Source organism: Protopterus annectens, chromosome 6.part1 (assembly GCF_019279795.1).
Source record: "Protopterus annectens isolate FY-2018-M chromosome 6.part1, PAN1.0, whole genome shotgun sequence".
In the NCBI taxonomy this organism is placed as follows: Eukaryota; Metazoa; Chordata; order Ceratodontiformes; family Protopteridae; genus Protopterus; species Protopterus annectens.
Genome location: NC_056738.1, coordinates 452,962,007 through 452,979,744, shown reverse-complemented (window position 1 = coordinate 452,979,744; position 17,738 = coordinate 452,962,007). Strand labels below are relative to the sequence as shown.

At 44.6% G+C, this 17,738-nt stretch overlaps 1 protein-coding gene across 2 annotated transcripts in view; it reads left to right on the top strand.

Annotated features, from left to right (window-relative positions):
• The window catches only part of BZW1 (basic leucine zipper and W2 domains 1), a 948,791-nt gene that overhangs the window by 930,277 nt on the left and 776 nt on the right, over positions 1-17,738 (top strand). The gene's annotated exons all lie outside the window — the stretch shown is intronic.

The following is a 17,738-nucleotide window of genomic DNA, read 5'->3' as shown; positions in this document are numbered from 1 at the left end:
GATTATTCTACTTTTGAAGACAAACAATGGCCCTTAACTGTTTGGATTTGGATCCAGAGGACCCATCCCCTCTGCCTCCCCTCCAGAGGACCTCTCCTTCGGGGAAACCCTTCACTCCCTCAGGGAACATTTTCAGTGGGAATCTCAGGACTACCCACAGTCATAGAAACGACTTAGAAAGTTTCTGGACCCTGCCCCAGCCCAGACCCCTGGCCATCCCACCTATTCTAGAAGTGGTGGATGTTTTCCTTGAATCCAGTTTAGCCCCTGATGCCCTGCCTCCTGCTCCAGCGAAGCCTGACAGGTACTGCAGAGTACCGGATTCTCAAGTACCTGTACAGGACCCTGCTGCAGACCCTGAGGTCATTACACAGGGACCCAAAGGAGCTAAGACTAGTTCTGCCAAGAATCTTCCTTCTGATAGACTCCAGAGCTCTGGACAGATGGGGTAAGAAAGTATACACCTCTGCAACCTTGGCTATCAGAGCACTCAATTGTCAGTTCCATATGTTAAAATATCAACGCACTTTGGAACAATTAACAGACAATTGCTACTTCTCCTGACGGTGCCAACTCAAAAAAGCTGGCAGAATTACTGCAGTCTGCTTGTCAAGTGGCCTAGCACTCATTACAATGTGGATATGACACCCTAGAAGCTTCTAGCAGGGCAGCAGTGACAGGATCTGTTAGAAGACATGCATGGCTGAAGGAACAACCTCTCCCTGATCATGTCAAGTTTAAACTTATAAGGAACACCTGTTTGGGGAAAAAGCAGAAGAGGTGCTTAAAGATGGAAGACAAAGCAAAATCTATGCAAACAGTAAAATATTTCTTTCAAATTCAACCACCCAGATTCAGTTAGGAATGTCTTTTTTAAGCACTGGGCCTTCCTTGCACCCAGAGGACAGGACCAAAGTAAGCCCCGCAGCGATTAGGTCCAGGCCACTATCCCAGGGCCCGCAAAGAAGCAAGCAATGGACCACTTCTGCCTCTAAGGCAGGGAGTTCTAAGCCAGGCTTCTATGGTAAGCATGACTCTCCCTCCCCCGTCCGCCCTCTCATCTAAAACTAGGAGGAAGGCTCACCCTCTTCAGGGACAATTGGGTCTCTATAACCAAGAATAGATAGGTATTAAAATCTTTTCTCAGGGATACAGATTCTTTCAGTGAACTCCCAATTCCAAGAGGGTACCCAGACCCCCCCCAAAACCAGTGGGCAGAGGCATTAAAACAGGTAACATTAATATCCCAGGGGGCAATAGAAGTTGTCCCTCCGGATCAAACAGGAAAAGATTTCTACTCCAGACTATTCCTTGTTCCCAGAAGAGGGCACTTGGCACACCATCCTGGATATATCCAAACTGAGCACCTCCTTGGTGGTCCCCAGATTAAAAATGCTAACCTTGCACCAGCTTCTGCCTGTGCTCATACAAAATGCCTGGCTGGTGCCACTAGACCTAAAAGATTCGACTGCCTCATTCAGGCAAACAGCAAAGAAACGTTGCTCCAGGGTCATCTTGGTCAAAAAAACTCTTAACGTCCCTAGGGTTTGCAATCAATGAGAGAAAATCAAAAGCAAAACCCCACCAGGAAAATTGTTTTCCTGGGGCTATGCTAGACACAGCAACCCTAATAGCCTTCCTGTCCCCCAGAAAAACAGATCTTCCTGCCTCTACTTCACCCAGCTGGCTTCCAGAAGTTACCTCACTTACAAGGAAGATGTTCATCTCACATTGCTGCAGTCCTTACTTATGGGGGTAGTCCGCTGTCCTCGGTCGGCCCGAATACCAAAGTATTAGGCTGACGTCGGTCATGGGCGCTTAGATCTGACATCAGAGCGTCAGGGTATAAAGGCGCATGACCGACGTCATATCCCCAGTCTTTTTTGCCGCATGGTCCGATGCAGAAGCAGCGTTGCAAGTGCCGTGCGTTCTGAAATTTTTCGCTGGAGTTTCAGACCGATACCAAGTTGGCTAAGTACCGCTGGGGAATATTTTTGTTTTTTCTTGCCTCAGTTACTTACCGGATGTCAGAAAAAGTGAATAATTGTATTTCTTGTGGGAAACAGATACTGCATAAGGATTACCACTCGCTTTGTATTCCTTGTTTGGGACCGGAGCACGACGTAGTCGGGTGTCGGTTTTGTGCTAGGTTTAATAAGCGCACTATAAAACGGAGGTTAGATTGCGCTAGGTTAGTCTTTGGCAAGAGGTGTAATTATAATATGCCGTCGGATGTTCCGACGCCTGCTTCTACTAAGAAGCGCAAAGACAAATCTTTAAAGCCTAGGCAGGATGATTCGTCCGTTTCGGACGCCGGACCTTTAGAAGCTACAGCTGAACAGGAGGATCCGGCTGAAGTTTCTGTTGAGGCCCAGGGGGAAACTTTGATTTTACAGGATGTGGCCTCTCAGGAGGCAGGTCAGGCTGAAGGGGCCTCTCAGGTTACTATTCTCCCTTCTATGCCTAAGGTGGTTAGGCCTTCTGCTACTGTTTCTAAGGCTCCTTCTAAGGGCAGGTCTGTCTTGCCTTCCTCTGGTGTCAGTTCTGGTTCTTCAGGGTCTGTGCCTAAAAAGCACATGCTTAAAATGGCAGAGGATTTGATTACTTTAATTAGAGGTTCTATTCCCCCTCCTGATAAAAGGCCCAGGATGGAGCCAGAGTTGGAAAGTTTGGAGCAGGCCTCAGATGTTTCAGAGTCTTCTGCTGAAGACATTCAAGATTCCCTCCTTATTCTGATTCTGATGCAGAGGATTCCACTCCTTCTGCTTCTCCTCCAGAGGATTTTTCATTTTCAGAAACTCTGCATTCCCTGAGGGAGCATTTTCAGTGGGAGGGACAGGATTACTCTGATTCTCGGAAGAGACTTAGGGAGTTCTTGTTTTTACCACAGCATAGACCCTTAGCTATACCTCCGGTTTTGGATGTTGTTTCAGATGTTTTTTCGGAAGCTTCCCTTAATCCAGATTCTGTGCCTCCTGCCCCAGTTAAACCGGACAGGTATTACAGGGTGCCTGAGGCTCATAAATATCTGTATAAGAGTCCTAGGGCGGACCCAGAAACTATTAGTCAGGGGCCTAAGGGTGTTAGAGCCTCTGTTGTTAAGAACTGTTCCTCTGGATAAGGAAGCTAGAGCTTTGGATAGATGGGGTAAGAAGGTGTATACCTCTTCTACTTTAGCAATGAGAGCTTTGAACTGCCAGTTTCATATGTTGAAGTATCAGAATTTCCTCCTTTCTCAGCTAAGGTCTAAAGTGGATGCTTTGGCAGAGGGCATAGAGTGTAAAGAATTGCAGGATTTAGTGCATGTTTCTGAACAGGTGGGTAAGCACTCTTTGCAATGTGGTTTTGATGCTTTACAGGCTTCTTCTAGGGTGGCTGCCACTGGTTCAGTTATTCAGGCACGCCTGGCTTAAGGATCAGAATTTGTCTGAGCATGTTAAGTCTAGAATTCTGGATGCCCTTTACAGTCTGAAGTTTTGTTTGGTCCTCCTGTGGAGTCAGTCTTAAAGAAAATGGAAGACAAGGCTAAGTCTATGCAGACTGTTAAAGATTTTTGCAGGTACAACCACCAAAGTTTAGTAGAAATTGGCCTACTAAGGGGTGGACGTGCCTTCTGATTCTCAGTCTAGGGGTAGATCTAGGCGTGGTAGGGGCAGAGCTCAGAGTACTTTCAGGCCGAGACAATGGAGTTCGCCTGCTCAATCTGCTGGTGAGGGCAGGGGCCAGTCCTTTCGTAAACAGGCCCAATGACCTACATTTTCAGCTGCCAGATTCTTCTTGCCTGGCAGCTCCTTTGGGAGGAAAGTTGGCTCTTTTCAAGCAAAATTGGCATTTAGTCACCCAGGACAAATGGGTATTGGACATTATAAACCGAGGTTACAAGTTCTATTTCCATACCATGCCTCCTTTCAAAGGCATGCCAGACGTCCCTCCTCGGCAAAGGATAGAGGCTCGCAGAAAAATTTCTTTACTTCTTCAAATAGGAGCTATACAGCCAGTTCCTCTGTCAGAAGTGGGCCTAGGATTTTATTCTCGCCTGTTTCTAGTTCCAAAGAAAGGGAACACGTGGAGACCAATTTTGGATTTATCTATCCTCAACACTTACCTGGACATTCCAAAGTTCAAGATGCTGACTTTACAACAACTTTTACCTCTGTTGGGAAAAGATCACTGGATGGTTACTCTGGACCTCAGAGGCTTACCTTCATGTTCCTATCAGGCCCAGTTGCAGGAGGTACCTGCTGGCTGGAAATTTACGTTATCAGTTCTCTGCATTGCCCTTTGGCTTATCTACTGCGCCCAGAGTGTTCACAAAGGTTCTGGCTCCAGTGATAGCATTTTTCAGACTAAGAGGAATACAGATTTATCCTTATTTGGACGATTGCCTGATTATTGCAGAAGAAAAGGACGAACTTCTTCATCATCTACAGTATGTGATGGCAGTGTTAAGATGCCTAGGGTATTCTGTGAACGAAACAAAGTCCAGTCTAGTACCCTCTCAGGACATGTGCTTTCTGGGTGAGAGACTGAATACAGCTTCCCAGATGGCCTTTTTGACCCCGGACAAAGAAGCCTTTCTCTTTATTTCCATCAAATGTCTCTACGGTCCAGGCTGACTGCAAGGACAGTCCTTCAAGCCTTAGGGTTCATGGCATCTTGTATTCTGGTGCTTCCCAATGCCAAATTGCATATGAGGAAGCTTCAATGGTATCTCAAAATGTATGGACACAGCACTGCCAAGATCTAGACACTGTCATTCAGATAATACCTTGCATTCGGAAGGAGTTTTTGTGGTGGGCTCAGGAATGTCACCTAAACAAGGGACTCTCTGTGACCCGGCCAGAGGCGAGTCAGATTCTAACGACAGATGCCTCGGACAAGGCTTGGGAGCACACCTCAATGGAAAATGGGTGCAAAACACGTGGCCTGTCAAACTCCAACATTTGCATATCAACTTGAAGGAAATGTTAGCAGTCCAGTTTGCATTGATGGCTGTCAAAGATTTACTTCACCCAGGGCAGGTGTTGATTCAAACAGACAACACTACTGTCATGTGGTACATAAACAAGCAGGGGGGAACCCATTCTTACCCTCTTTGCAGGCAAGCGATGATTCTGTGGGAAACTGCTCTCAATCTACACCTCAATCTTCAGGCAAGGTTTCTACCAGGAGCATAGAACTCCTTAGCAGATGTATTGAGCAGACAAATAGTGGATCCTCACGAGTGGAAATTGGATCCTCATGTATTTCAACAGTTGACAGTGTTATGGGGAACTCCAGACATAGATCTGTTCGCTTCTCCACTAAATTACCAGTTGCCAAAGTTTTGCACAAAAATGTTTCATCACACAGCTTGGAAGGTGGACGCTCTATCATTCAGTTGGAACAATCTGCATGTATATGCCTTTCCACCTCTGCCTCTTCTTCCCAAGGTACTCTTGAAGGCCAGACAAGACAAGCCAACCATGATTTTGATAGCACTGGATTGGCCTCAACAACACTGGTACCCACTACTGAGGAGCTTAGTACGAGAACCTCCATGGCCTCTGCCTTTGATTCCGCACCTTTTGTCACAAGAGGACAGTCACTTCCTCAATGTCAAGATTCAGTCTCTACATCTAACAGCCTGGCATATTCTGTTTTAGACTCTGGAGGGTCTCAGCTTCCACAACAAGTTTTGAATGTTATTTTGGAGGCCAGGAGGCCTAGTACCAGGAAAGTTTACGCTGATAAATGGAGGAGATTTTTTATTTGGAGCAAAGGAAAGGACTTTGATGTCTCCAAACCTGATTTAAGTGTTGCTCTTCAATATCTTACTGAGTTATTGGACAAGGGTTTGTCTTTCTCCTCAATAAAGGTCCATGCTGCAGCCATTTCTGCTCACTATGATTGTGACCCTCCTTTATACTCTCATCCTTGGTTTAAGCAATTTCTTAGAGGGCAAAGAATATAAGACCCCACGAGAGCTCCTACTCCTGCTTGGGATCTCAATTTTGTGTTGGAAAAACTTACTCTACAACCTTTTGAGCCTGCAGCTACTGCCGAGTTAAAGTATTTGTCATGGAAAACTGCTTTTTTGTTGGCCATTACCTCTGCAAGAAGGGTTTCTGAATTACAGGCCCTCATGGCAGTGGAGCCTTTCCTGATTTTTCATATGGATAGGGTATCTTTGCGTACTAATCCTTCCTTTATGCCTAAGGTGGTTTCTAGTGTGGCCTTAAATCAAACTATTCATTTGCCTACTTTTTATGCAAACCCCCAAAATAAAGGGGAGAAAATTTTGCATACTTTGGATATTCACAGGCAGTTGCGTTATTATTTGAGCAGAACCAAGGAGTTCAGACAGTCTCAGCAATTGTTTGTTTCTTTTGCTTTGGGTTCAGGGTAAACCTGTTTCAAAACAAACTATTTCTAAATGGATTGGGTTTTGTATTTCTTTCTGTTATTCCCATCATGGTAAGGAGATTCCTGCTGGAATCAGGCCTCATTCCATTAGGGCTACTGCTACTTCTACGGCCTTTCTAAGGGGGTAGCTACAAAGACATTTTGGAGGCAGCTACTTGGAGTTCAGTGCATACCTTTTCTAAACATTACCACCTTCCTCTTTATTCTAAGTCTAGGGCTGGATTTGCCACTGCAATTTTACAGGGCATTTTAGCGGCCCCTAATGCTTTATGATTTTTACCATCCTCCCTTTCCCGTTGCTTTGGGATTCTACCCATAAGTAAGGACTGCAGCAATGTGAGATGAAGAACATAGTACAGTTTTGTACCTACCATAAATGTAGATGTTCGAAGATCCACATTGCTGCAGTCCAATTTTCCCTCCCTCCTTCCCCACTAGTTAGACTTGGTGTTATGCTTTAGGTGATGGTTGTTGTTGGGCATGTTTTTGGGAGGTATTCTGTTTTTGGCTGTGGCCTTTCTGGTTTGGCCTTCTGACATCTGGGGCAAGAAAAGACTGAGGATATGACGTCGGTCATGCGCCTTTATACCCTGACGCTCTGTCAGATCTAAGCGCCCATGACCGACGTCAGCCTAATACTTTGGTATTCGGGCCGACCGAGGACAGCGGACTGCCCCCATAAGTAAGGACTGCAGCAATGTGGATCTTCGAACATGTACATTTATGGTAGGTACAAAACTGTACTTTCCTGCAAGCCCTGGGATAGATGTCATCTTGCATCCTTTTCATCCATCTTGCCAGGCTTCACATGAGAGCTTCAGTGATACTTGGTGCCAGCACTCTGTCCGTAGAGACCAATCTCCCACTGATCCCTTGCATAAGGGACGAGTTTTTCTGGTGGGCAGAGGCCTGTGCCATGAACAAGGGTCTTCCCTTCATCCTCTGCCCTTCCAGCCAGTCACCACCGACGCCTCAGACATAGCTTAGGGTGCTCACCTAGCAGCCAGGTATACCCAAGACTTCTGGAATGCCCAGCAACTTCACTTGCACATCAACCAGAAAGAAAAGATGTCAGTGCAAAACGCTGTGACGTCCTTCCAACCCCATCTCAGGCCGGGGGTCTTCCTTATAAAAACAGACAACACCACAGTAATGTGGTACATCAACAAGCAGGGGGACACCCAATGTTATCCCCTGTACAGGTTATCCATGAGTCTGTGGCTTACAGCCACCTCCATGGGGCTACACCTAATTACCCAATACTTACCAGGAATCAACAACACACTGGCAGACCACCTAAGCAGAAACTTACTGGACCCCCATGAATGGCAGTTCCAGAGAAATCTTTCTGCAAATCACCCAGGAGTGGGGGACCCCAGAGGTGGCCCTCTTTGCCTCGTACCTCAACCACCAGCTGCACGGGTTTTATACCAGGGAGGATCCCTTTCTAGCATGGAAGGTGGATGCTTGACCTTCCCCTAGAGCTCCCTCTTTCTGTACACGTACCCTCCTCTGCCCCTTATTTTCCCAAGGTTCTGATCAGAATGACTGATCACAGGCCATCCTCATTGCTCCAGATTGGCCCAGACAGCATTTGTATCCCTTACTACGCAGTCTGACCTTACAGCCCCCGAATCTGCTTCCCCTAAGGTCAGACCTCTTGACTCAGGAGAGGGGGGGGGACGTACTGCACCCAGAACTACAGGCTCCCAAACTTTCAGCATGACTCGTACACTAAAAACTAACAAGAAGTCGCTGTTACGCAAGCAGGTCCTGGACATCAGAGGCCAGAAAGCCCAGCACAAATCTTATGGAGGAAAATGGAAAAGATTCTCCTCCTAGAAACTATCAAAAGGGCCCCCTCTCATCCTGAATTACTTAGCAGAGCTGCTCAATAGTAGCCTGTCATTCTCCTCTATTAAAATCCATGCCTCGGCCATCTCTGCCCATTATGATTCAGACCCACCCCTCTTCTTTCATCCTTTGATTAAGCAATTCCTCAGAGGGGCTTCTAATATCAGGCCTCCCAGAAGACCCTCCTACTCTACCCTGGCACCTGAATTTTGTTAGAGAAACTAACCTTACCTCCTTTCGAACCTGCCGCTTCAACAGAATTGAAATACCTCTCCTGGAAGACTGCCTTCCTACTATCAACTCAGCCAGAAGGGTATCAGAACTTCAAGCTCTCATGGCTGTCGAACCCTTCATAATTTTCCATGCAGTCTCCCTGAGGACTAATCTCTCCTTTTATGCCCAAGGTGGTATCTGATGTGACCCTTAACCAGGCCATACACCTTCCCACCCCTCAAAACAAGGGGAAAGAATTCTTCACTCAGTAGATGTGCACAGACAACTCCGATACTATCTGGACTGCACTATGCCATTCAGAAAAACTGACCAGCTTCTTGTAAGCTTTGCCCCAGGGGCAGAGGGGAAGCCCATCTCCAAACAAACCATTTCCAAATGGATTTCACACTGTATCCATTTTTGCTACAGACTACATGGGAAAACCATCCCTAAGTTGATCCATACCCACTCCACTAAGGCAACCTCCACTTCCACTGTCTTACTCAAAGGAGTACCTACCAGGGACATATTGGAAGCAGCCACCTGGACCTCTGTCCATACCTTTACAAAGCATTCCCATCTACCTTTCTTTTCTAAGTCTAGGGCAGAGTTTGCCACTGCAATTCTGCAGGGCCTTCTGACCCATACCTAGGACTCTACCTATCCTTCCACCCTTTACCTCAGCTTTGGGAATGCTTCCACAGGTAATGACTGCAGCTGTGAAACACAAAGAATATAGTACAGTTATGTACACTTACCATAAATGTAGATGTTAGTGTATTCACTGTTGCAGTCTTGGTTTCCCTCCCTCCATCCCCCATTTCACATCTTCCCCTAGGGGGACACATGCTTCCCAAGGTGGCTCTTAGCCACCAGGACCAGTGCTCTCTTTTCACTTGTGCTTCTGACTGGTTAGGGCAAGAAAACCTGATGTAATGACGTCTGCTACTTTGCTTTATAGTACTGATGACTTGATGTCAGACTACAAGCAACAGCAGCCGGCGCACAGAAACGTTGACTCTGGTATTCGGGCCAGCCGAGTGCTACCACAGCAGGGATAACCCCCACAGGTGATGACTGCAATAGTGAATACACTCTAACATCTACATTTATAGTACACTGTACTTTTCCACCATGGGGAGGAGAATAGTTGTGTATTGGAATGTCCAGTTACTCTAGATGTCTGTTCAGAAGTGCTCTGACTGCTATATTAGGAATGCTACTGGAATAAGAATAATCTTTGATCATGTGTTAGGGTGGGTGGCAATTTTGCACACCTGTACTTTCCAGCCTGAAAAGTGCAGTCTTTTTTGCCTTTGTTTCCCTAACTGATGTGTCAGCTAGTTGTAAACTTGCAAGTTTGGGCTTACCTTTTGCATCAGAATTTGGAACTAAGGTGCTTGTTTATTCACACTGGCCTATACCTCTGTATTGTAATCACTGAAGAGAGTGTGAATTGAATTTTATATGCAGACTGACAGAAACTTCCAGCAAATTTCACTTTTTAGGGAACAGCCACAGACAAGGGAGTATCACTCAAACAATAACTTCCAGCAAATTTCACTTTTTAGGGAACAGCCACAGACAAGGGAGTATCACTCAAACAATATCTTTAATTAAAAATACACACAAAGAAATATGCAAGTGCTGTGCATTTGCACATTTTATTTTTTAGTGTATTTTTAATGTATTAAAATTTTGTTTGCATGATTCTCCCCTGTCTGTGGCTGTTCGAGAAGGAGTGAAATTTGGTCAGTTTTGTTTAGTGTTTCTGTTTCTTGATTCCTGGAACACAGACTGATGACAGAATACATTTTGTTGCTGTTCTGAGCTTAAGGCATATTGCTGAAGAGCAACTTCCCTTAAAGCTAAGCTACTTCAAAAACTGTTGGGTCCCTTTCTGAAATGCTGAGTCAGGTGATGTTCTTCATCTCACATTGCTGCAATCCTTACACTTGGGTAGTCCGCTGTCCTCGGTCGGCCCGAATATCAAAGTATAAGGCTGACGTCGGTCAAGGCGCATTTGACTGACATCAGGACGTCAGGGTACAAATGCGCATGACCGACGTCATATCCTCAGTCTTTTTTGCCGCATGGTCCGATGCAGAAGCAGCGTTGCAAGTGCCGGTTGGCGTTCTGAAATTTTTCGAATTCGGAGTTTCAGACAGAGTCAAAGTTGGCTAAGTACCCCGTTGGGGAATATTTTAGTTTTTTCTTGCCTCAGTGCTTTACCGGATGTCAGAAAAAGTGAATAACTGTATTTCTTGTGGGAAACAGATACCGCATAGAGATTATCATACTTTGTGTATTCCTTGTTTAGGGCCTGAGCACGACGTTGTTGGGTGCCGCTCTTGTGCTAGATTCAATAAGCGCACTATAAAGAGAAGGTTAGATTGTGCCAGGTTAGTCTTCGGGAAGCGGTGTAATTATAAAATGCCGTCGGATGCTCCGGCCCGCTTCTTCGAAGAAGCGCAAGGACAAAGCTGCTAAGCCTAGGCTAGAAGAACCGTCCGTTCCGGACGCCGGTTCTTTAGAGGTGTCGGTGGAGCCGGTGGTTCCGCCGGAGGTTTCTTTGGAGTCCCAGGGAGAGACTTTGTTATTGCAGGATGTGGCCTGTCAGGAGGCAGGTCAGGCCAAGGGGCTTCTCAGGTTTCTGTACTCCCCCCCTTCCTAGGGTGGTTAGGCCCTCTCCTTCTGTTTCCAAGGCTTCTCCCAGAGGCAGGCCAGGTTTAGCTTCAGTTGGTGTCACCCCTAGTTCTTCAGGAACTGTGCCCAAGAAGCATATGCTTAAAATGGCAGAAGATTTGATTACTTTGATTAGAGGTTCTTTGCCCCCTCCTGATAAGAGACCAAGGGTGGAACCTGAGCTAGGAGTTTTGAGCAGGCTTCGGATGTTTCAGAGTCTTCGGCTGAAGACTTGCAGGAGTATTCTCCTTATTCTGATTCTGATGTGGATGATTCTACTCCTTCTGCTTCTCCTCCTGAGGATTTTTCTTTTCAGAGACTCTTCATTCCATGAGGGAGCATTTTAAGTGGGAAGGTCAGGACTTCTCTGATTCCAGGAAAAGGCTTAGGAATTTTTGTTTTACCCCAGCATAGGCCTTTGGCTATTCCTCCTGTTCTGGATGTGGTGGAAGATGTTTTTGCAGAGGCTTCTCTTAATCCTGATTCTTTGCCTCCTGCTCCTGTTAAACCGGATAGGTATTACAGGGTGCCTGAAGCTCATAAGTATCTTTTAAGAGTCCTAGGGCAGACCCAGAAACTGTTAGTCAGGGGCCTAAAGGTGTTAAGGCTTCTGTTGTCAAAAATCCGGTTCCTCCAGATAGAGGCCAGGGCTTTGGATAGATGGGGAAAGAAAGTTTATACTTCTTCCACCCTAGCTATGAGGGCTTTGAATTGCCAGTTTCACATGTTGAAATACCAAAACTATCTCCTTTCACAATTGAAGTCTAAGGTAGATGCTCTGGCGGAAGGTATTGAGTGTAAAGAGTTACAAGATTTAGTACATGTTTCTGAACAGGTGGGTAAGCATTCTTTGCAATGTGGTTTTGATGCTGTACAGGCCTCGTCTAGGGTGGCTGCCACTGGGTCAGTTCTTTGCAGGCACGCCTGGCTGAGGGATCAGAATTTATCTGACCATGTTAAGACAAGGATTTTAGATGCTCCTTTACAATCTGATGTGTTTGGTTCTCCTGTTGAGGCAGTCTTAAAGAAAATGGAAGACAAGGCTAAGTCTATGCAGACTGTTAAAGATTTTTTGCAGGTTCAGCCTCCGGAGTTTAGTAGAAATTGGCCTACCAAGGGGTGGACGTATCCTTCTTATGATTCCCAGTCTAGGGGTAGGTCTAGACGTGGTAGGGGCAGAGCTCAGGGCTCTTTCAGGCCTAGAACAGGGAGTTCACCTGCACAGTCTTCAGGTGAGGGCAGGGGTCAGTCCTTTCGTAAACAGACCCAATGACCTACCTTTTCAGCTGCCAGAGCCTTCTCGTCTGGCAGCACCTTTGGGAGGAAGGTTGGCACTTTTCAAGGAAAATTGGAGTTTGATTACCCAAGACAGATGGGTATTGGATATCATACACCATGGTTACAGGTTTTATTTCCATACCTTGCCTCCTTTCAAAGGCATGCCAGACGTTCCTCCTCAACAAAGAATAGAGGCTCACAAATTTCTCTGTTACTTCAAATAGGGGCCATACAGCCGGTCCCTATGCCAGAAGTGGGCCTAGGATTTTATTCTCGCCTGTTCCTAGTACCAAAGAAAGGGAACACGTGGAGACCAATTTTGGATTTATCTACCCTCAACACTTATCTGGACATTCCTAAGTTCAAAATGTTGACGTTACAACAGCTTTTACCTCTGCTGGGCAAAGATCATTGGATGGTAACTTTGAATCTCAAGGAGGCTTACCTTCATGTTCCTATCAGACTGAGTTGCAGGAAGTATCTGCGTTTTCGAGCTGGGACTTCTCATTATCAGTTCTCTGCATTGCCCTTTGGCTTATCTACTGCCCAGAGTGTTCACGAAAGTTCTGGCTCCAGTGATAGCTTTCCTCAGGCTAAAAGGAATACAGATCTATCCTTATTTGGACGATTGCCTGATTCTGGCTCAAGGAAGGGACGAGCTTCTTCATCATTTGGAATATGTGATAGCAGTGCTAAGATGCCTGGGGTATTCTGTGAACGAAATAAAGTCCAGTCTAGTACCCTCTCAGGACATGTGCTTTCTGGGTGTAAGACTGAATACAGCATCCCAGATGGCCTTTTTGACCCCGGACAAACAAAAGAATCTTTCCCTTTACTTTCATCAATTGTCTCATCAGTCCAGGCTGACTGCAAGGACAGTCCTTCAAGCCTTGGGGTTCATGGCATCTTGTATTCTGGTGCTTCCCAATGCCAAACTGCATATGATGAAGTTACAATGGTATCTCAAAAATGTATGGACACAGCACTGCCAGGATCTGGACACTGTCATTCAAATAATACCTTGCATTCAAAAGGAATTATTGTGGTGGGCTCAGGAATGTCACCTAAACAAGGGACTCTCTGTGACCCGGCCAGAGGCGAGTCAGATTCTAACGACAGATGCCTCAGACAAAGCTTGGGGAGCTCATCTGAATGGAAAGTGGATACAAGACAAGTGGCCTGCCAGACTACAACATCTACATATCAACTTGAAGGAGATGTTAGCAGTCCAGTTTGCATTAATAGCTTTCAAGGATTTACTTCTTCCAGGGCAGGTGTTGATTCTAACAGACAACACAACTGTCATGTGGTACATCAACAAGCAAGGGGAACACATTCTTATCCTCTATGCAGGCAAGCAATGATTTTGTGGGAGACTGCTCTGTTTACAGCTAAATCTTCAGGCAAGGTTTCTGCCGGAGCACAGAACTCCTTAGCAGATGTGTTGAGCAGACAATTATGGATCCCCACGAGTGGAAATTGGATCCTCATGTATTTCAGAAATTGACAGTGTCATGGGGAACTCCAGACATAGATCTGTTCGCTTCTCCACTAAACCACCAGCTGCCAAAGTTTTGCACAAAAGGTTTCATCCCACAGCTTGGAAAGTGGATGCTCTTTCTTTCAATTGGAGCAATCTTCATGTGTATGCCTTTCCACCTCTGCCTCTCCTCCCAAAGGTACTACTAAAGGCCAGACAGGACAAGCCAAGGATGATTTTGATAGCTCCAGATTGGCCTCGACAGCATTGGTACCCATTACTGAGAAGCCTGGTACGGGAGCCTCCATGGCCTTTGCCTTCGATTCCACACCTGTTGTCTCAGGAGGACAGTCATTTGCTCAATGTCAAGCTTCACTCTCTTCACCTAACAGCCTGGCATGTTCTGTTTTGAACCATAGTGGGTCTCAACTTCCACAGCAAGTTTTGAATGTTATTTTGGAAGCTAGAAGGCCTAGTACAAGGAAAGTGTACGCAGATAAATGGAAGAAATTTTTATTTTGGAGTGCAGCAAAGGATTTGGATGTTTGAGCCTAATTTAAGTGTGGCTCTTCAATATCTTACTGAGTTACTGGACAAAGGTTTGTCCTTCTCTTCTATTAAGGTTCATGCTGCAGCAATTTCGCTCACTATGATTGTGACCCACCATTGTTTTCTCAACCTTTGTTCAAGCAATTTCTTAGAGGGGCAAAGAATATAAGACCCCCACGTAGAGCTCCTACTCCTGCTTGGGATCTCAATTTTGTGTTGGAGAAACTCACTCTACAACCTTTTGAGCCTGCAGCTACTACAGAGTTGAAATATTTATCATGGAAGACTGCTTTTTTGTTGGCCATTACCTCTGCAAGAAGGGTTTCTGAGTTGCAGGCCCTTATGGCGGTTGAGCCTTTCTTAATTTTCTATAAGGATAGGGTATCTTTACGTACTAATCCTTCCTTTATGCCTAAAGTGGTTTCTAGTGTGGCTTTAAACCAAACTATTCATTTGCCTACTTTTTATGCAAATCCCCAAAATAAAGGGGAACAGATTTTGCACACTTTAGATGTACACAGGCAGTTGCGATATTATTTGGACAGAACTAAAGGGTTCAGGCGGTCTCAGCAGTTATTTGTTTCTTTTGCTTTGAGTTCTCAGGGCAAGCCTGTGTCAAAAAAACAATTTCTAAGTGGATTGGGTTTTGCATTGCTTTCTGTTCCCATCATGGCAAGGAGATTCCAGCTGGGATTAGGCCTCATTCCACTAGGGCTACTGCCACTTCGACAGCTTTTTTGAGGGGGGTGGCAACTAAGGATATTTTGGAGGCAGCTACTTGGAGTTCAGTGCATACTTTCTCTAGGCATTATCACCTACCACTTTATTTTAAATCTAGGACTGGTTTTGCCACTGCTGTTTTGCAGGGCATTTTGGCAGCTCCTGCTTCCTTATAGTTTGGCCATCCTCCCTTACCTCTGCTTTGGGATTCTACCCAAGTGTAAGGACTGCAGCAATGTGAGATGAAGAACATAGTACAGTTTTGTACCTACCATAAATGTAGATGTTCGAAGATCCACATTGCTGCAGTCCAATACTCCCTCCTTCCCTCTGTAGTTAGAGGCGGTTGTGTGGGTTGGGTTGTCAATATGGTGTATATTGTATATATTGTACATATTTTTAGTGCTAGGATGGTTGGTTGTTTGCTGTCTTTTGGTTTTGACCTTTCTTTTTAGGGTCTTCTGACATCTGGGGCAAGAAAAGACTGAGGATATGACGTCGGTCATGTGCATTTGTACCCTGACGTCCTGATGTCAGTCAAATGCGCCTTGACCGACGTCAGCCTTATACTTTGATATTCGGGCCGACCGAGGACAGCGGACTACCCAAGTGTAAGGACTGCAGCAATGTGGATCTTCGAACATCTACATTTATGGTAGGTACAAAACTGTACTATTCTTGTATAATGCCCTAGATTCTTGTTGTGGTTATTGGACTTTGTCTGCAAATAACTTTCATTTTACCTGAACTAAAGCAGGGCACTCCTGTGGAAGGGAGTGGTAGAGAATGTCATGTGTTTGTTATAATTTATGTAAGTAGTCTTGTGGGTCTAATTTCTTGCTTCCCCTCTTCCCCCCCCCCCCCCTTCATGATTGTTGCAACCATCCACTACCCATCCATCCTTGATACTTCACTTGTTCCTTGCTAGCTCTGTTAGGCATGACTTTTCACTCTGGGCATCCTGACACTTCGTAAGACAAAGCCTAGCAGCTCCTCCTTTTATTAAGGCTACCGAGTGGTATTTCGATGACAGCAAAACTGTAAGGCATTAGATTTGCAACACCTAGGCAGTAATCCTCTTAGACGCACGTAGTAAAATGTATTTCTGTTAACTACATCATGTATTTAATTTTATTAAATTGCTTTCAGTGGTCTCTCTTGCTACCTGAGTAGTTGCTGAAAAGGATCCTGTACCCGAACATCTGCTCAACAAATGAAATGCCTTTCTCCGGACATGTTATACCACCTTCTTTGTTCCAGCTGTACTTGAGGCTTCCATAAGAAGTTGCATATACTGCCAAAATTCTAAACCTTTCCCATAGTCTAGTTATTGCAGGTGCGCTCACATCGTCTTGCCCCCAGCCAGTGGACCCTACTGTACAAACCTGTTCCCAAAGCAGTCACTGGCAGCAGGTTGGTACTCTGCGTCTGTTCAAAAGTTGCCACATGTAGGTAGTTTTTTTTAGGAGTGAAGTCCTTGTTTCACTAAGGAACATTTTGTCTGTTTTCTCATATGCCATAACAGTAGAAGGTACCTGCATTGCTGCAACCAAGATATCTGTTCATACTTTCACACATCTTAGAATAAGACATTTGCAAAATTTTGTTTTATTCACTTGTCCATGGGAGTATCAGTGACGCCTTGTATTTTTTGTAATTGTCCATAGATTCTCTTTAAGGGTGGTCTTGAAATAGTCGAGCACTGGGATTTGTCTTTTTTTTTCCCCTCCTTTGGAGATTCCTTGCTATCTTCACCCAGTGATTCACGGATTCATTTCCGGAATTTAATGGCTTGTTTTCTGAGTGTGCATAGGCAAGTTGGATTGCATTTGTAGACTTTTTGCACATTTAGAAGTCCTATTTTGAAGATGAGATCCATAACCAAAAAAACATTGTGGTCTGCACTTGAGCCATAGCCTGAATTTTGTCTAGTATATACTTTTATGTTTTAGTGTCTAAGTTTTCCGTAATTGGAATTGGCAGCTTGTAAATTAATGGTTCCCAGGTAAGCACATCTTTATAGCATTTCTGATGCATTTCTTTTTTTTCCATAATAAATCTTTATTATATTATTTTCATACATCATTAAAAACAAGATCAAAAATTTAAAAAAAAAATACTAATCACTAACCATCACACCAAACAAATATACAATATTTACAAGAATGCTTCCATGTGAAACATTAATAATAGAAGAAAAACAGAGTAATTAATACTATTTCAAGTAATAGTTTGATTACAAAATTCTCTCCAAACATATAAATTGTTAATACCTTCAAATTAAAAGTATTATGCTAGTATAATATTAAATCTGTTCCCAAATTTTTGGATTAATATTTTTCTTATGCGGATTTAAAAGTAGTTTGAGCTAATATATGCCTTGTTGCCAAAACTCTAAAGTTTTCCCATGATGTTTTAGATGGGTCTAACCAATTTGTGGCTATATAAAGCTTCATTAATAAAAAATATTAATATATATAATACTTTGATCTAGGGAGTTCTTTCGGGGGAATATGCAAAATCATAAATTTCCATGATAACGTTGTGCTTTGGT